Here is a 21183-nt window from a genome sequence, read left to right as displayed (position 1 = left end):
ATTATTATTATTATTATTATTATTATTATTATTATTATTATTATTATTATTATTAAACGTTTAAAACGGAAAATAATATTCTATTATTTATCGCTGGATTTTCTGGTTAGGCCTATGTGTGCACCAAAACAAAATATCGAAACAGCAGAAATGTAATAAATTATACTAAAACTTTTCCGCCATAAAGTCTGATATAAATAGAATCTACAGGCTTGAAAAACATATTCTTCCCATTGAACACAGTTATCAAGGTACTAACTTTCACATTTTAATTATTAAATACTAATAGGAATATAATAAATGTTTATCATAAAGGCTGTTTTTTCAGCTTTTTAAAGTTGTATATCTTGATTACACAACGTTTAACACTATATCACTTCCGAATTTGTATTATATGTCTTTCTCGTGTTAAATTCTATCGTATCCGTTTTTCATGTTTCGGCCTGTTATGGGCCTTCTTCAGAACTGGCTGTTGCTGGTCTTGGCGCTGGTCTTTAAAGTTCTTATAGAATACACCTATAATGTTCCTGAATGTAGCAAATCTGTAATTTCAGAAAATGTAAGATTTTTGACAGTGCATGTACATTGTTAACACCTTCAATTTTGCAGTTACATCCACTTCAATAAATTTATGGTAATAATCAGTAATAATAATAATAATAGTAATAATAATAATAATAATAATAATAATAATAGTGATTATGATTACAATAATAATACCGATAATAATAATAAGAATAATAATAATTTATTATTTATTTATTTATTGATATTTATGTGCTGGACAACAGCCATTGGCTAATAAAAGTCCAGCACAGTGATGCAATTAATACATTAAAATGAACAACTACGGTACAAATTAAATACTTGAATTAACAACAAAATTAAGAAAATAGATTACAATAATTAATTTACAAGAATTAATACTATACAATATAAGGGAAGGAGTTGATTCTTACTACTAATATGTGTATAAGGATTATGCAAATAATATTAACAAAGACATTGCCATATTCTAATACTTCTGTACATTGAATGGATCGAAATCGCCTACATGTAAGTTAGCATGTTTAATACATCTGGAGACCGGCGAGGAAGATTTAGAATTTCTAATATAGAAGAGTTTGTGATGTCTCATGTCCTTCATAGGAATACGAAGGCTGACACTGTTTAAGATAGATTGACAATTAATGTCACCTTTAAGGACCTTACATAAGAATAAGTAGGCCTAATCGAGATCATGACGTCTGGCATGCAGGCTTCGACATTTAAAGTGCTCGCATTTTTTATCATAGTTATACTCAGAGTTATTAGGCAGGAATCTGTACGAACATAATAATAATAATAATAATAATAATAATAATAATAATAATAATAATAATGGTAAATTGGTACGAAATTTCACATTAGGCCTACGGTTTTATATTATGCTCTACAATTAATTCTAAACCTTAGAGTTAGGCCAAGAGATCGCACTACAATAATGTGAGGAGCCTCATAATCAAAAAGGTTGAGAAAATGGCCGAAACATCGCATAAATGTGTTGTACCTACCCTGTAACCTTCACAGAGAAGATGCGTCATATTAAAAAAAAATAAACAAAAGGACAGCGTTGTTGTGTGTGCCATTTGTAAACAGCGTACGAAACATATGAAATCACTATCAGCGCTCGAACGAAACAGTTTGCAGTGGAATTCGTCCGTAGCAGCAAGACAAATCCATCGGCATTGGTGAACAGAGGAGTGTTTGAAGAAAGTAATCAAATAGGGCAACAGCTGTTCAGAATGTCTCCACCAAAAACGATGTCAGCTTACAGACAAATTACGAAATGACGAGGCAGTTTTGTATGGATTGTGGACGAGCTTCTTTATCATATTGTTGAAGAAAGCTTAAAACAGTTGACTGCGTGTTTCTTAGTGGTGGCTTTGGGGAATCTGTTAGTCTACATGAATTACCTTTCAAACGTTCAGGTAACGTACTAGTTTTTTTTAAGATGGAAATGTTGTGTAGTGCTAGTTTTGTGCATTGTATACTGATATTTAATGGTGAACAGATGGCTTCCTAGAGAATCGCGTGTCGGTGGAACGAAGTCCATTGAGTCGCCTGCGAAAATATCAGAGTCATTTACCAGCGATGTAGTTCCTGCAGGTTCTGGTTATCGTGTCGTGTCTCACAGCGATTTTGAAGTGGCGAATATTTTTTGCCTCGCACCCTCTAAATATTTGAGGGCGAGGGGTTTCCTTTTGTTTGAATTTTTGGTAGCTAGGTATTTCTGGTAGCAGCAAAGGCTACTTTAAACTTTGCGCGAGGTTTCAAAATTCCAATATCGCCTCATTACAGACAATGCGAAATAGTACCTGCACAGTCTATTGTTCCTAGCACCCTCACAACTCAAGCTTCGAGCGTATTCCGAATCTCACCGGTGAGCAATCCGATGGCATCACGGTGTTCCGAATTCCACCGATGACGTCATGATGCTCCACCGGTGTCGCACCGGTGCCATCAACTTGCAGAGGTGGTGGCAGTCTCCATCAGCCGCCATCAGTGAATCTGATTGGTTCTTGTATAGGGCGGGAATTAGCAGACGAATGACATCGTGCACTGTTGTGTCATGGCGGTGTGTTCTGCTGTATTGTTTGTAATGAGCACAACGTAAAAACAATATGTTAATGGGTTATGAGCGAACATGTCAACGGACCAGTTATTACTACCGGTTCAAGAAATAAGTTGTTTATGATCTCTTTTCTTTGAACTAGATGGCAGTACGGAAATTTCGCAAAATTTTGCTAGCGTAGCACAGATAACCACTTACACGGTCGCCATGACAGCATCGATTCTTCCAGCAGTTTTGTTCCTTATTTTCGTTGCAACGTGACGTCACTGATGCCACCGGACCGGTGAGATTCGGAATACGCTGTTCGTGGCTGTATATACTAGACTGTGTATGAACCTTGTCTGACTTATCTTTCTCAAAAGTACAACGTCCCTCTTAAACAATGGTCTGTCATTGGTTTGCTGTTTGCCAGTAGAGGTTCTATTACAAAATTTACATGGAATTATCTTAAGGAACTTCACTTTCCTTTGCATTATGTAATGTATGTCCTTATAAATATTATCAAGGATTCTCTCCAAATATTACATCATCATCTCTATTTCAATTAATCCACTTAAATATTTGCCTTCAACAATTAACTTTTTTTTCTCTAATGTTTCAAATCACATTATACCACAGTCTACTATATACAGTCGCGAAGCTCAATATGTAGTAAAAATGCAAACATGGTTAGTTGCCCACCACTAGGATCGCTACTATCGCCTCATCATCGCAGATCTCTCTCCTAGTAGACGACAAAATATGTTACACTTTCGTTGTGTTCTTTTGGAAAAATTAACACCTTCCTTCCATTATTGAAATATTAAATGCATAAAGTTAATTTATAATTTTAATGAAGTATATTAAATTCCACCATAAACTCGAAGATACCTGCAAGAAATAGGTTAATATTATTTTTGTTTGTGCAAAACGAACTGAAATTTACTATAATCGCTTCACTCATTCAAGATTATAGCGATAATTAACTATGAAACCAATAAATATTAATTTGCATTTCCCTTTACAACAATAATAATGGAAATATGAATTAATGGAGTAACTTACGTGTACCGGTACTTGTAGTGTAGGCTTACGTAGTTAACAAAGTGGGATGAGGTTAAGCAATAATAATCACACCAGAATTGGAAATGAACGTGATCAATAAATTTTATTGTAACAGACTTTTTCTACGTCTCTAGTAAAGTAACAAATAAAAATAACAACAAAATAAACAGCTATAATTGAAAACATATCCTTAAAAACAAAAGTAGGCCTAAGCAATAATAATCCCACCAGAATTGAAAATAAAACGTGATCAATAAATGTCATTAAAACAAACTTAATTTTTCTACGTCTCTAGTAAAATATTAAGTTATTATTCCAATTATTGTATTTTAGACATTAAAATTTTCATTACAACCAATAACGAACATTTCACAAGCATCAATGTGAAATACGCAACGAGCTAGCGCTCGATGGAAATACGACACAGTCCAAAGTCGACCGTGGACCGTAAGCAACGCCGTGGACAGTCTATTGTTTCTAGTTGCTAACCGCTTGGAGCGCTTTATCATGAGATTTGCAAAAAATCACCTCAAGCTTCGCGACTGTATATAGTAGACTGTGATTATACTGTACATGTTTATTGTATTCAAGACCCTTGTGGTCACTCAAATTCTTTGAGCTGATATCTTTAAGGGGAGTTGGTCATTATCGCATGCAAAATAATGGTAAAAATAGCCTATCTTCAAGCAGCCATAAATATAATACTATTTATCAGAGATCTTTCATTTTTGTTAGCTATGTGTCTATGCATATTAAGCTTTAAAATGAAAAAGAATGGATACTCTAGAGTAAATCTTTATCCTTAAATTAACTTTTTTTAATTAAGCACAATTTTTTTTATAAATTCACTATATGTCTGTGACTAGGTACACTCTATTCACTTATTATAGCACATATTGAATTGAAAATTTGACCACTTACTGCTAATAGATACTAAAACATACCCTACTAAAATTATTCATGTATCTGTAATATTATGGGCATAGGACTTATAGAAATCATCACCGTGAATAAATAAAAAAAAAAAGAATATTAGTATAAGCCCTATGCCCATAGTATTACAGATATTTTAATAATTTTAGTAGGGTATGTTTTAGTATCTATTAGCAGTAAGTGGCCAAAATTTTAATTCAATCTGTGCTATGATAAGTGAATAGAGTGTACCTAATCAGAGATATGTAGTGCATTTATATAAAAAATATGTTTAAATTTAACAGTTAATTTAAGGGTAGGATTTACACTAGATTAAGAATTCTTTTTTCATTTTAAAGCTTAATATGTATGCATATATCACTAAAAAAATGAAAGAGCTGTGATAAATAGTATTACATTTATGACTGCTTGAAGATAGGCTATTTTTACCATTACTTTGCATGCGATAACGTCCGATTCCCCTTAATGAATAAATAGATAAGTCTTGAAAAGTCTTGTGAATAGTTGAATGTGATATAAATTTTGTCGTATACAAGGAGCTTAAGACGAAAGTTCATGCAAAATAGAACTACATTACTTATTTTTAAGTAAAATGTCCTTGTTCACGATCCGTTCTGACATTACTGAGTTATGAAAGTAGACACAATATTAGCTATGTAACCATGTACCGCTGTACTTGTGAGCGCCTGCTCTGAAGAGTTGCAGAGCTAACAGTTCTTGGCACAGCCACTCATCTGCTAATTTATACTGTGTCACATTCTGTCTTAACGGTGTTTAAACCACAGAATGGACTCCTTCATCTCCGTTGTAAACTGTGGGATCCCTCAGCTTGGTAGTGTTGCTGCGATAGCCTTTCCTATCTGTGCACCGAACCTCTCTTGTATTCTCACACAGAGTTTCTTAGTGCACGTGCACTTGGTATCCGCCGTAAGTGATTTTTAAGCTGCGAGCAAGTCTGCTTTTCTCTGTTGAAACTGGTTCTTTGTTGATAATGCTGTAGCCCGCAATGGTTCGGGGATCTAGTTGTCATTAGGAAGCAGTGAACAGCTGTGGATGATTACGTACTGTACTGAATAAAAGTAGGCCTGTACGTACCTGTTGTACAGTGACTTGAAAGCAATAATTCCGCTTAGATTACATGACATTTTTTTTTTTTTGGTGGGAAATGGAAATTATCCAGTCGGACGATGGTAGTATTGCGGTAGTATTTATTACTGCATTTAATAGTTTATATTACTTACTTACTGGCTTTTAAGAAACCCGGAGGTTCATTGCCGCCCTCACACAAGCCCGCCATTGGTCCCTATCCTGAGCAAGATTAATCCAGTCTCTATCATCATATCCCACCTCCCTCAGATCCATTTTAATATTATCTTCCCATCTACGTCTCGGCCTCCCCAAAGGTCTTTTTCCCTCCGATCTCCCAACTAACACTCTATATGCATTTCTGGATTCGCCCATACGTGCTACATGCCCTGTCCATCTCTAACGTCTGGATTTAATGTTCCTAATTATGTCAGGTGAAGAATACAATGCATGCAGTTCTGTGTTTTGTAACTTTCTCCATTCTCCTGTAACTTCATCCCTCTTAGCCCCAAATATTTTCCTAAGCACCTTATTCTCAAACACCCTCTCTCAAAGTGAGAGTCCAAGTTTCACAACTATAAAGAACAACCGGTAGTATAACTGTTTTATAAATTCTAACTTTCACATTTTTTGACAGCAGACTGGACGATAAAAGCTTCTCAACCGAATAATAACAGGCATTTCCCATATTTATTCTGCGTTTAATTTCCTCCCGCGTGTCATTTATATTTCTTACTATTGCTCCACCTCTTCAAAAGATAAATCTCCAATTTTTATATTTCCATTTCGTACAATATTCTGGTCACGAAACATAATCATATACTTTGTCTTTTCGGGATTTACTTCCAAACCTATCTCTTTACTTGCTTCAAGTAAAATTCCCGTATTTTCCCTAATCGTTTGTGGATTTTCTCCTAACATATTCACGTCATCCGCATAGACAAGCAGCTGATGTAGCCCGTTCAATTCCAAACACTCTCTGTTATCCTGGACTTTCCTAATGGCATATTCTAGAGCAAAGTTAAAAAGTAAAGGTGATAATGCATCTCCTTGCTTTAGCCCACAGTGAATTGGAAACGCATCTGACAAAAAATGACCTATACGAACTCTGCTATACGTTTCACTGAGATTCCTTTCCTGTGGTCGTGCCAGAGAATCAGTTTCATTCCGAGGCTTATTTGAAGGTTTCGTAACAAGCTGTTTTTTACGGTGATGGGTTGTTAGCCCTTCGCCCAACCCCCAAGCTGGAGGACCACCCCTCATCGGCTGTCCGCGACTGCTTATTCAATATATTCGCAGCTACCCTCCATATTTGGAGGCCGTCTCCTCGATCCGCAACCTGAGGACGCGCCATGCCGTGGTGATAGGGACCCACAATACATGGTCATAGGTTATATTGCTTGGTTTTTTTTTTTCGAAATGTAATAGTTCATCATTGTTGCTATTTATAGCAGTGTATTGTTAAATTAGTGTGCAGTGTTCTGAGTACAATACCTGTAATTTAATTCGCTGGTGTTTGGGTAAATAGATTCTAGGAAAATTGGTCACGTTTCATTGGACACACCTACTATTGGTCATACCGAAATCGTCATATACATATTTGTCACATATGGAATATTTGTCACTTCCCGATTTGTCACTAAGTGTTTTGGTCACGTGCTTAATATTTGTAACATTTTAATCTATAATATTAGACCATGGATTTATGATTTATTAATTCAGAACTGACCATTAGAAGCAAGATTCTCTCCTGAATTGGTGAAAACAGTTTGCATGAGAGTTAAAACATTTCCTTGTGTTTTATATTCTTCACAATTCTGTACAATTCGGGAATCCAGCTGAGTGTACTTTCTCTTTTTGATAGGAGGAGAGAGTCCAGCTTGTAATTTTTCGATGTCCTTCTCTACTTCTGCTACTTCACGTTGCAGTTGTCCCATTAGTTGATACAGAAATGGATGAGCCCTTCCTATCAGAAAAGTCTAGTATATACAGTCACGAAGTTTGGGATGATTTTTTGCATTTCTCGCAATAGTTTCTAGCCGCTTGGAGCGCTGTGAGTATTAGGAACAATAGACTCGCTTAACCCGATCACGAAGGGCGGCGTTTCAACCATGTAAATTAGCTGGAATGCAAAAAGAGTAACATATATTTCACTAAAATGTAGTGTAATTGCATTAATAGAATTTAAAACAATTATTATGAGACACTTCAGACATAATTCACTTGCGAGTTAAGGTGCAATATTTTTGGTGTGCAAATTACGTTGTTCGTATGTGTAATACCTGCCTTTATTTCGACTAAATATTGCGAAATTCTTGTACATTCATTTATGCACGATTCAATAATTTTCAGTTGCACCGCACGAATATTTAGATATGTTGAAATTATAGGTTATGTTTATTGTACCAGTTGCCCTTCTATCTAATTTTAGTGGTCTCCAATGCCCTGCCACTACATATGTATGTTATGTCATGTGGAAATTATAGGTTATGTTTACTATATTTAACTTATATTCTTTTTATTAAACCTCAAAATAGCTTCCATTCTAAACTTAAAATGTTGATGCGAACAGATTATGTTAACATGTAAAATTCTCTTCACATTAAAATAACACAGTTTTGTAATTATTTCCGCAACGTATCATGCAACAAGAAGTAAACGGAACTTATGGACACATTACACTAAATAAAGCTTAGCAATGATACGCAACAAAGTTATAATATAATAAATAATTCACTGAGCTCCATACACTGAAATAGAAAACCCGAACATACATTACGGCTGGTCTAGATCGAAAAGGCATTGACTGTGCCGTATTTCGTTTTGTTGTGAAACGTTGTAAACTGTGAAATGTTCGTTATCGGTTGTAATAACTGTAATTGACTAAAGTACAATAATTTGAATAATAATATGGGACAAGAATACGTTTATAATACTATAAATTGTAAGAAAAAGAGGTCAGAGTTATCCTTCTTCCGAAAGGTCCAGGAAGGTGAGTTTAGAAAATATAATATATACTTTATGAAAATAATATATAAACCTTATGTATTTCATATTTCAATAGTGGGAGAAAGGTGTTAATTTTTTCAAAAGAACATGATATCGAAAGTACAATACATTTTATCGTCTGCTAGGGAAAGTATCTGTCATGAGGAGAGAGCGATTCTGGTGGTTAGCAACTATGTATGGATGCATATTTATTAAGTACTAGCCGTACCCGTGCGCTCCTCTACACCTGTTAGAAATAAATATAAAGTAATTACATAATTAAAATAGGACGTTTGATCCAGGGAACAACTTTTACAACAGCGCAAGATAATCTGCTTCGCTCATTACCCAATTTTTTTGCATTGCATTTATTGCATATATATTTTTTGTATTTTAACACGATTCAATTGAGCATAGTTAAAATTTGAATTATAAAATAATGGATTGCTAAGCTAACGTACTATTACTGTATACTAAATCAATACACTCTCGTTGTTCGTTAATTCTCTGAGATTAAAATGAGTGTACATAAATATTATTTTAAGAAATTACAGAAAACGAATGTACAAAATAGCCTATAAAATTTTCTGTGCATAAGAAGCTATTTTAATCTTACCTGTCCTCGATTTACTCAGACGTTACTGTAATAACATTATAGCATTATGTCCATCTGGAGAAACTACACTTTCCAATGGTGAAATAATAATTAATTATACAAATCGGTTAATTTAGCTTCTGATATTACTTCATACAAACACAGAAACATTCTCTGTAGGCTATGTTTAATAGCTTTCGATTGTTGATGTCCAAGGCCCCTGTTTCGATTGTTTTTGTCCAAGGCCCCTTATAGACGAAGTCATTTGTTCTTAATTCATTGCACCGTCTTAGATGGCGTTATTTTAATTTTAAAACTCATTTATCTCATTAAATATCAGCCCTATCAAAATTTTGTAAAGAATAAAACCTATCGGAAATCATTTTTAAAGAAACTTTTGTTATGTAACATTTTTCACAAAAATCAATAATAAGCTAGATATTTCGATTTATTTAATTCAGGCCCCCTTATAACCCCCCTTTTAAATAACGTATTTTGAATGCCATATAGCCTAAAATCTAAGTTACAACGAACTTAATTTATATTCCAATTGTCATATAAATCGGTTCAGCCATTATCGCGTGAAAAGGTAGCAAACATACAGACAAAATTTCAAAAATGCGATTTTCGGTTTCAGGGTGGTTAATTATATATGTTAGGACCAATTATTTTTTAGAAAATCGAAAATTACCAGAAAAATTTCGGCTACAGATTTATTATTAGTATAGATTGAGCGTCGTGACTGTATATACTAGACTGTGCTATCAGTGTGTTCAGTTTCGTGTGTCAACCTTCACATGTGTTAATATTGTAAGTGGCACATTTTGTACTATCCGCTGATAACAATTCCATATATTCGGCGAATATCGCGGTTCCTCCTACCTCTTCCTCGTCTTCTTCCTCTTATATAATTATCTTCCACATAATCATTGTATTGTAAATCAAAGTCTGACCTATGTTTGTGGATATTCCTTTATGTGTGACAAATCCTGAATGCGTGACAAATTTCATCCATTACGAATCCTTAATGTGTGACGAATTATATCCGTTACGAATCCTTAATGTGTGACGAATTGTATCAGTTACTAATTCTTAATTTGTGACGAATTGTACCCGTTACGAAAAATCTGTGACGAGTTTCCGGACATCGGGTAAAGGAAGATATAAAAATGAGTTTTGAGTAAATTAAAATTAAACATTGCACCCTTATTGAAAATAATTAATCAGCCAAGTTCAACCGTAACTCATACGTGTTAGTGGCATTCCAGCTAACAGCACCACCACCTCCTTGACTTGTGGGAAAAGAACTTGCCAGCTGTCACATTACGTAGTTCATTAGCAGTGGCGGCAGTTTGTGAGTTATGGGAATTGCAATATTTTTTGTGTCAAAGAGAATGACCAAGCAAAGCATCTCATTTGTTCTAAATATGCAGTGAGGCTTCATATAATCTCCAAATAAATAAATGAATAAATAAATAAATGAATGAATGAATAAATGAATGAATGAATAAATAAATAAATAAATAAATAAATAAATGTCTTACTAATAAACCGTGTATAGTTTTTATACGAGACTTATGCAGCGTTGAGACAGAAAATGTTACCAATAAACCGTGAATAAGCTATGGACGTACAAACAGGCTGTAACTATACAATGGGAATTGCTTTGCAGTAGTTATATACACGAAACCCCTTGTTTAAACGTTGTATATAGAGAAAAAAGTGGCCGCCCCTCTAACAGCTGTTCGTATCGACTGTCATTTTATGATAATGGATGCCTTGTAACCACAGAAGAACACACCAAAGAGCACAGAATAAGTAGAATAATAAATAAATAAATAAATAAATGAAAGGAGGTCCACAACTCTGAAGTAATTGGGAACGACTGATCTACAGGTTTAATAGATCATAAAAACACTACATGCGCACTGCCTTCTTTCTGGGACTTATGAAGTATCTGTGCGGCAAAACTTTTTTCGAAGACTGTACATATTCCCTACGTGACGGGCAATGAGATAGTACAGTTTGCCCTTGCAATATTAATGACAGTGAAGAAGACTGCTTCAAAACATCTGATTTTCACAAACGCAGCTAGCTACGTTATATATCAGTAGCTGCGTTAAATTGTTACAGAAACTATACGAGATTCATGAGTACTTTCGTGATGAGTGTACAGTATGCCATGAGTTAATGCATATGGCGTGTGGTATGACCAGTCACATTCAGACATCTACAAATGTGTGGGAGTTGTAAAAAACTTTGTGTACTCGGAGTGTCCGCTGGCTGCATCACTTCACTCGAAAGAGAGCTTTACCAACGCGATGGAACATCACGCCTCACGTGACCCGAGGGAAAGCGAGCTTAGCCTTCATAGCTACAAACGGTGTTGACATTCAGGCATATTTCATTACGGTAGGAAACAATTCTGAGAGTTTTAAAACAAAAACCTTATTTGCTTCATCTGCTTCTATTATTATTATTATTATTATTATTATTATTATTATTATTATTATTATTATTATGAACTTCTTTCTACTTCTTCTAGGCCTACAGTAACATATTATTAAATATTTAGAGAAATAGACGCTTTCTACCCTGTCTGCCCGTACGCCTTGCTAAGAGCTGGTCTTATTTATTGACCCTGTGTTTTAGTTTCGTGTTTTTACAGAAAGTCTAAGAGCTGGTTTTATTCAGTGACCCTTTGTTTTAGTTTCATGTTTCTACAGTACATCTGTAAGAGCTGGTTTTATTCAGTGACCATATGTTTTAGTTTCGTGTTTTTACAGTACGTCTGTAAGAGCTGGTCTTATTCAGTGACCCTGTGTTTTAGTTTCGTGTTTTTACAGTACGTCTGTAAGAGCTGGTCATATTCAGTGACCCTGTGTTTTAGTTTCGTGTTTTTACAGTACGTCTGTAAGAGCTGGTCTTATTCAGTGACCCTGTGTTTTAGTTTCGTGTTTTTACAGTACGTCTGTAAGAGCTGGTCTTATTCAGTGACCCTGTGTTTTAGTTTCGTGTTTTTACAGTACGTCTGTAAGAGCTGGTCATATTCAGTGACCCTGTGTTTTAGTTTCGTGTTTTTACAGTACGTCTGTAAGAGCTGGTCTTATTCAGTGACCCTGTGTTTTAGTTTCGTGTTTTTACAGTACGTCTGTAAGAGCTGGTCTTATTCAGTGACCCTGTGTTTTAGTTTCGTGTTTTTACAGAACGTCTGTAAGAGCTGGTCTTATTCAGTGACCCTGTGTTTTAGTTTCGTGTTTTTACAGTACGTCTGTAAGAGCTGGTCTTATTCAGTGACCCTGTGTTTTAGTTTCGTGTTTTTACAGTACGTCTGTAAGAGCTGGTCTTATTCAGTGACCCTGTGTTTTAGTTTCGTGTTTTTACAGTACGTCTGTAAGAGCTGGTCATATTCAGTGACCCTGTGTTTTAGTTTCGTGTTTTTACAGTACGTCTGTAAGAGCTGGTCTTATTCAGTGACCCTGTGTTTTAGTTTCGTGTTTTTACAGTACGTCTGTAAGAGCTGGTCTTATTCAGTGACCCTGTGTTTTAGTTTCGTGTTTTTACAGTACGTCTGTAAGAGCTGGTCATATTCAGTGACCCTGTGTTTTAGTTTCGTGTTTTTACAGTACGTCTGTAAGAGCTGGTCTTATTCAGTGACCCTGTGTTTTAGTTTCGTGTTTTTACAGTACGTCTGTAAGAGCTGGTCTTATTCAGTGACCCTGTGTTTTAGTTTCGTGTTTTTACAGTACGTCTGTAAGAGCTGGTCTTATTCAGTGACCCTGTGTTTTAGTTTCGTGTTTTTACAGAACGTCTGTAAGAGCTGGTCTTATTCAGTGACCCTGTGTTTTAGTTTCGTGTTTTTACAGTACGTCTGTAAGAGCTGGTCTTATTCAGTGACCCTGTGTTTTAGTTTCGTGTTTTTACAGTACGTCTGTAAGAGCTGGTCTTATTCAGTGACCCTGTGTTTTAGTTTCGTGTTTTTACAGTACGTCTGTAAGAGCTGGTCTTATTCAGTGACCCTGTGTTTTAGTTTCGTGTTTTTACAGTACGTCTGTAAGAGCTGGTCTTATTCAGTGACCCTGTGTTTTAGTTTCGTGTTTTTACAGTACGTCTGTAAGAGCTGGTCATATTCAGTGACCCTGTGTTTTAGTTTCGTGTTTTTACAGTACGTCTGTAAGAGCTGGTCTTATTCAGTGACCCTGTGTTTTAGTTTCGTGTTTTTACAGTACGTCTGTAAGAGCTGGTCTTATTCAGTGACCCTGTGTTTTAGTTTCGTGTTTTTACAGTACGTCTGTAAGAGCTGGTCTTATTCAGTGACCCTGTGTTTTAGTTTCGTGTTTTTACAGTACGTCTGTAAGAGCTGGTCTTATTCAGTGACCCTGTGTTTTAGTTTCGTGTTTTTACAGTACGTCTGTAAGAGCTGGTCTTATTCAGTGACCCTGTGTTTTAGTTTCGTGTTTTTACAGTACGTCTGTAAGAGCTGGTCATATTCAGTGACCCTGTGTTTTAGTTTCGTGTTTTTACAGTACGTCTGTAAGAGCTGGTCTTATTCAGTGACCCTGTGTTTTAGTTTCGTGTTTTTACAGTACGTCTGTAAGAGCTGGTCATATTCAGTGACCCTGTGTTTTAGTTTCGTGTTTTTACAGTACGTCTGTAAGAGCTGGTCTTATTCAGTGACCCTGTGTTTTAGTTTCGTGTTTTTACAGTACGTCTGTAAGAGCTGGTCTTATTCAGTGACCCTGTGTTTTAGTTTCGTGTTTTTACAGTACGTCTGTAAGAGCTGGTCATATTCAGTGACCCTGTGTTTTAGTTTCGTGTTTTTACAGTACGTCTGTAAGAGCTGGTCTTATTCAGTGACCCTGTGTTTTAGTTTCGTGTTTTTACAGTACGTCTGTAAGAGCTGGTCATATTCAGTGACCCTGTGTTTTAGTTTCGTGTTTTTACAGAACGTCTGTAAGAGCTGGTCTTATTCAGTGACCCTGTGTTTTAGTTTCGTGTTTTTACAGTACGTCTGTAAGAGCTGGTCATATTCAGTGACCCTGTGTTTTAGTTTCGTGTTTTTACAGTACGTCTGTAAGAGCTGGTCTTATTCAGTGACCCTGTGTTTTAGTTTCGTGTTTTTACAGTACGTCTGTAAGAGCTGGTCATATTCAGTGACCCTGTGTTTTAGTTTCGTGTTTTTACAGTACGTCTGTAAGAGCTGGTCATATTCAGTGACCCTGTGTTTTAGTTTCGTGTTTTTACAGTACGTCTGTAAGAGCTGGTCTTATTCAGTGACCCTGTGTTTTAGTTTCGTGTTTTTACAGTACGTCTGTAAGAGCTGGTCATATTCAGTGACCCTGTGTTTTAGTTTCGTGTTTTTACAGTACGTCTGTAAGAGCTGGTCTTATTCAGTGACCCTGTGTTTTAGTTTCGTGTTTTTACAGAACGTCTGTAAGAGCTGGTCTTATTCAGTGACCCTGTGTTTTAGTTTCGTGTTTTTACAGTACGTCTGTAAGAGCTGGTCTTATTCAGTGACCCTGTGTTTTAGTTTCGTGTTTTTACAGTCCGTCTGTAAGAGCTGGTCTTATTCAGTGACCCTGTGTTTTAGTTTCGTGTTTTTACAGAACGTCTAAGGGCTGTTTTTATTCAGTGACCCTTTGTTTTAGTTTCATGTTTCTACAGTACGTCTGTAAGAGCTGGTCTTATTCAGTGACCCTGTGTTTTAGTTTCGTGTTTTTACAGTACGTCTGTAAGAGCTGGTCTTATTCAGTGACCCTGTGTTTTAGTTTCGTGTTTTTACAGTACGTCTGTAAGAGCTGGTCATATTCAGTGACCCTGTGTTTTAGTTTCGTGTTTCTACAGTACATCTGTAAGAGCTGGTTTTATTCAGTGACCCATTGTTTTAGTTTCATGTTTCTACAGTACATCTGTAAGAGCTGGTTTTATTCAGTGACCCATTGTTTTAGTTTCATGTTTCTACAGTACATCTGTAAGAGCTGGTTTTATTCAGTGACCCTGTGTTTTAGTTTCGTGTTTCTACAGTACATCTGTAAGAGCTGGTTTTATTCAGTGACCCATTGTTTTAGTTTCATGTTTCTACAGTACATCTGTAAGAGCTGGTTTTATTCAGTGACCCATTGTTTTAGTTTCATGTTTCTACAGTACATCTGTAAGAGCTGGTTTTATTCAGTGACCCTGTGTTTTAGTTTCGTGTTTTTACAGTACGTCTGTAAGAGCTGGTCTTATTCAGTGACCCTGTGTTTAAGAGCTGGTCATTTTTCATCTGTTATTTCTCAAGTTGCAGAGCCATCAAGTAATTTGATGGCGGATATGTGATCGATCGATCTCTCTGTTGCTCGGCGGATGTGCTGTATGTACTTGCTTGGTGAACTCATTTCGATATCGGAGGCATAGACTTCCTCACACTGAACTTGAACTGCAGCTTTGTCGATCGAATAAAAAACCTTTCGACGGCGTCAGAGTTAAAAGCGGAATACGTAATACTTATAGTACGTAGATAATTGAAGCTAGTGTAGCCAGTCTATCGCTGAAGCCTTAACAACTAGTGACGGGCAAAACATGAAAATTTATATTTTAAACCATTCCTGCTATCGGTATGGGAACAAGTATTTTGATCACGATTCACCATGTGTAGAATGGAATTAGTATAATTCTTGTTTTGGAAAAATGTTCATATTTTATAAAAAATCGTGTTTTTTTTTTTTTTTTTTTTTTCACGATTTCTTTCTCTACTCGTTAATATATTTTCTATAAGTACACTGAGCCGTGCTTTGCGGTTATTATAAGGGGATAGAAGAGATTTTTTTCCAGGGAACAATTTAAACCCAAGCCACCCATTACGCCAATATTCCGGGATACCCAAGGGCACGTGGAATTTCCAAATCCCCCTTTAGAATCATTGAATTTGAAAGCCAAAACAAAATAACTGGGTTCTCTTCCACCTTTACTCATTCTTTCGAATCCAATGAAATTTTTTTTTTTTCAGTGTTGCCATGTCTATTTATACGTGTAAATTAAGTTTTAAACGGATTTCTACGATCAATTATGCTTTCTACTAAATTCCCTTCCTTTTAAAACTTCATAGGTTTTCCATCATACGGTACAAAATAATATTAACTGGCAGGAAATGTAATCTTTTGCCAGAGAATATAGAAAATGTACTTGTGTTGTATTTAACCAGTGTTGAGGCCAGCCAATATGAGATTTTTTTTTATCTCTTAACTGTAGAAAATCGAGTTAAACTAGTTTTTGTATTCAGGTAATTATCTGATGATGCTGAAAGACTATTTAAGTGGACTGGGTGGTCTGAGCATATGAAGAGCACAGGAAAAGAACGTGCTTTGTCCACTTTATCAAATTTTTCAGGAGAGCAATTTCAAAGTTTGAAACCGAATTCCATGGATACTAACGGAGATATTAATGAACACTTAAGTCAGTATGAAAGAACAGGTTATCTGAATGAATTTGAATTTAAGTTTGCATCCTTATTTTTTAAAATTGTAGTTTTATTGACATTTACGTAAAGTAATGTCATAAGTTACAGGGAAAAAACGTGCTTCTTATGTACGGAGGAATTAATTTTAGATTAAATATTACAAGTAAAGCTGTTTTCTTCCGGAAACGTATTTGTATGTCTGTTTGTGCGTTTTGTGTGTATAGAAATTTTGAATTAACATTCAGAATTTCAAAATCACGGGATTGACAAATGATAACATAACGTTAAACATTTTCTCTTTCCTTTTGTAACTTTTTCTGTAATGAAGTGGAGTGGGGAATAATAATAATAATAATAATAATAATAATAATAATAATAATAATAATAATAAAGATCACTTTTGTCACAAAATGCGCAGGACCTCATAAGAATAAAACAAGATCAATTCTGTCCCAAAACACACAAGGTATAATAATAATAAAGATCACTTTTGGCTCAAAATACACATGAACTAATAATAATAAAAATCACTTTTGTCCCAAAGTGCACAAAGCCTAATAATAATAATAATAATAATAATAATAATAATAATAATAATAATAATAATAAAGATCACTTTTGTGCAATTTTGTCCCAAAATGCACAGGAAATAATAATAATAATAATAATAATAATAATAATAATAATAACAATGATCACTTTTGTTCCAAACTGCACAGGACCTAGTAACAATAAAAATCATTTTTGACCCAAAATGCACAGCCCAGTCTAGTGTGGAAGGTTTGTGTAAAACACTCTATCTTCTTGTCCACGAAATTCCTTCAAAATCTGGAGGTCCTAATACTTTTCCTTCGATATTACCAGAGAACTTTCTTTGTTAGAAATAATGTTACCTATATTGAAATTATTAGCGGATATAAAATAAATTATTCAAAATAATTTGTGTTTTGCCTCTGTAAGCAGGACATGGGTATTCTTCAGATTACTGCTCTCGAAATCGCAGTGAAGCTCTCACCACCGATGAAATCCTAGTTCCATTACACATATCACGATGTTGAATGAGTTGAGGGTGTTCTTTTGTGATGATTACCCCTCTGATGGGCCTTGTAAGAAATGAATATTTCCTCAAATATTTCTTCTGCAGAAATGACTCCCAACTTCCCATCATATCTTGATTGAACACCACAACATCAAAAGGCGTAGGTTTACTTCGAGCTTGTACCATGATCCGCACCCAACCCATTGGAAGTTCTGCTACTGCTTTTGTATTAGTTAGTCCTATATTTTATTACATTCCATAAACGAATGTTTCATTCTGTTCATAAGTTTCAATTCGTTCACAAGATAATTAAGATACTTCAGAACAATATAATTCTTGCTCTGGCCTGAACATGAATCACAAAAATTTTCAAGATATCCTCTTTGTTGTCCATTATTCCTTCACAAAGTGATTTAAAAAGGATACGACTTCATTGGCTCCTTTTCTACCATTATCTTCAGTACAACTAAAAAACACTGAAGTTTCATCTGAAATTTGATGAATATTGAAAGAGTAAACAGATAATTGCCTTCTGTAATACTAATAGACATCATTGATACTAATGTACGGTAAGCATACATTTTTTCGTAGTCCATGGAAATTGCTTCTGTTTCTTCAAACTTCCGACTTCTTAAACGAGCATTCCTCTTCCTGGTATAAAATATTTCAACCTTGAGTTTATGGAGCTTGCTGTTACTGGTGATCTTATTAATTTATTCCAAAACTTGTTTCTTCATGTTGCCATCTAAATTATTTTCAGTCAGTCTTGCATTCAGCACTTCCATCTCAGCTGTGTACTTATCACATGCTTGTATCACTCCTTGGATATCCAAATGCTATATTGAATTTGGTGTTGAACATTATTCTGTATGTTTCATATGGAATTATTAAATTTTGGTGTTTTTTCTTGAACATTTCATACATCTTTTTCACTGATAGTTGTTCTGGGAGATACAATTTATTGGTCCTTCCATTGCTGTAATGACTGATCGCTTTCGATAAACTGGAATTATTGTAATGAGCCCAGTCGTATGTAATGATTGTTGATTCCAGTCTTCTAAATCATTAAATTGCCTTATAATACTTGATCTTTCTTCAGCACTTACTTCCTCGAAACATTTTAACTAACAGTTGCAGTCTTCTCCTACTTCATGTGATTGAACCCTTAATTTCTTCATGACTGCAGTCATTCTCCCTCGTACTTTCTTTTTCTTAACACTGTTAGAAGTCGAAGGTCTCTGAGTTCCATCCTCAGATGAAGTACTCAACATTCAATAATATAATAATATTAAAATTTAAGTGACAAATTTACAACACTTACACTTCTAAACTGAATTTCTCAAACTAAAAAGATTTATACTTGTACATAAAGTTTATGCAGCAAGAACGAATTTTCTCATTATAACAATAATGAAAAACAATGGAATATTATTTTTACTCCAATTCCCTTCTTCCTGCTATGACATGCATGCCATCCGTAAGGAAACTAAAAATTAAATCACAGAAACAGAGGACAGAGCACATTATTTCCCTGTAATGAGAGGACTTAGCACGTTCTTTCCCTGTGCGCCAAATCTAAAATCTCTTGTAGCACTTCGACTATTCACATTATCACATTGGTCGATTAATAACTTTAAACTACATGGAATCCTGCATCTCATAGCATGCATAACTCATTTTTGAAAAAAAAGTGGACAAAGCACGTTCTTTTCCTGTGCTCTTCATATGTGTTGGGTATGAGTGAAGAAATTTTGCTAATACTCTTCAGCTTTTGAATCTATCAATTTACAATTTTTGCAACATACACACATTACTTGCAAGTATATTTTGGTTTTAAGATTATCTTTTTTATCTCATATAAGCTTGCTTGATAACAATTTTTAAACCTGAAAAGATTAATTAAATTTAAGTTTAAAATATAGATTTTTAGGAACATTTTTCTCAGAAATCTTTTGAACTATTTTATTTTTTATTTTATTAGGTTATTTTACGACGCTTTATCAATATCTTAGATTATGTAGCGTCTGAATGAGATGAAGTTGATAATGCCGGTGAAAGGAAAAATGTTTGTAAGACGCAATCGAATTCATAAGCAATCTGCAGCAGGTTCTCGAATACAGACTGCGACAACACTGCAAAGAAGAAGTCCGTTGATGAGCAATAAAAAGTAGAACGTCTCCTAAAAAATGACCAGTAGGCAATAAAAGACCGGAAAATGCGAAATAAAAGTGGGCTATATTAGTTCGAGTTTGTATCGCATCCTGTGTTTTCTGTGATATTTCAGAAAGAAAATGATATTTCATCAACTTCCGAGTCATATTGTTAGCTTACAAGTCTGCTATTATTTGACTTCGCATGACTGCACTCTAGTTTTCTTGTGATGTAATATAATCGCGTGACAAACAAGTATAGGCAACGTAAAGAAGATACACTCATTATGATCATTGCTTCAGCTACTGCTAAATGAATCCTGCTAATTATCCTCATGTTGAGATTCTGTTTTGTACCCACTGAATCTTCCCAACGTCTCTACTTCCAGTAGAATGGACGGACGTTAACATTAACGCCACTGCAATCAGAGGTTTTGAAATGATGGAAAAAATATAATTGTACTGTTTATGAACTTCTTGACGTTGATTCCACTGATGTTTTGGTAGTTCTAGTTGATATCTTGTAGGCCTACCGTCAAGTTGATTTTGTTGGATATTTTGGTTTTCCTTAATTCCACGCCTGAAATGTCATATACTGTAGAATGTAAGCCTACTGCGGATATGTAGTATGGCTTCATTGTGATGGTCACTATCCTGCCAAAAACAGGTAGCAGGACTTGTTTATGCCTTATTTCGATACCCTGGCATGTAAACCACTGCTTAGCACTCGGTTGTATTCCTGTCGTTCATTCTTCCCGCTGCAAGTTCAAGGTTTTTCATTGCTTTGTTTATTATTATTAGGATTCAACACAGATTTCTGGTCACCTGAACCAATTAAATTAAACTTGCTTTTGTCGAAAAATATGTTTTCCGAAATTCTGTTGGTTTATTGAAATATATTAAATACTAGTAGCTTGTGCAGCAATTGCTGCGAACTAAGTCCATAAAAAGTTCAAATAAAAATTGTTCAGATTTATTTTCAATGAAGAATACCAGACATTTTGATAGTTATTTGCTTCCATAATAAAACATACTCCCTCTGAATGTTTTTTTTTTTTTTCCAAATACTTTTCCTTGAACCTATCCGTCTTCAGTTCTTGAGTTTCAATGCGAAATCGCTAGTAACAATGTCAGGATGATCAGTGGGTTTTTCATGTGGGAGTAACGCAGTAGCTATTTCGGGTCATTGCGGATTGTATGTGAAAGTTAAGAAAATGTAAGGTTTGTCATGCTTTGAACAAAAGACTTAGCATCTTGGTATAGCTGCTGCATGTTTCGTGAACTACCCTGAAATGT

The 21183-nt window shown here is 35.1% G+C and overlaps 1 protein-coding gene across 1 annotated transcript in view; it reads left to right on the top strand.

Annotated features, from left to right (window-relative positions):
• LOC138715806 (diacylglycerol lipase-beta-like) overlaps positions 1-21183 on the top strand; it is a 255695-nt gene that overhangs the window by 702 nt on the left and 233810 nt on the right. The gene's annotated exons all lie outside the window — the stretch shown is intronic.

The sequence above is a fragment of the Periplaneta americana genome, chromosome 15 (genome assembly GCF_040183065.1).
Source record: "Periplaneta americana isolate PAMFEO1 chromosome 15, P.americana_PAMFEO1_priV1, whole genome shotgun sequence".
Lineage (NCBI taxonomy): Eukaryota > Metazoa > Arthropoda > Insecta > Blattodea > Blattidae > Periplaneta > Periplaneta americana.
The sequence above is the reverse complement of the archived record's forward strand: the minus strand, read 5'-3'. Positions and strand labels throughout refer to the sequence as shown.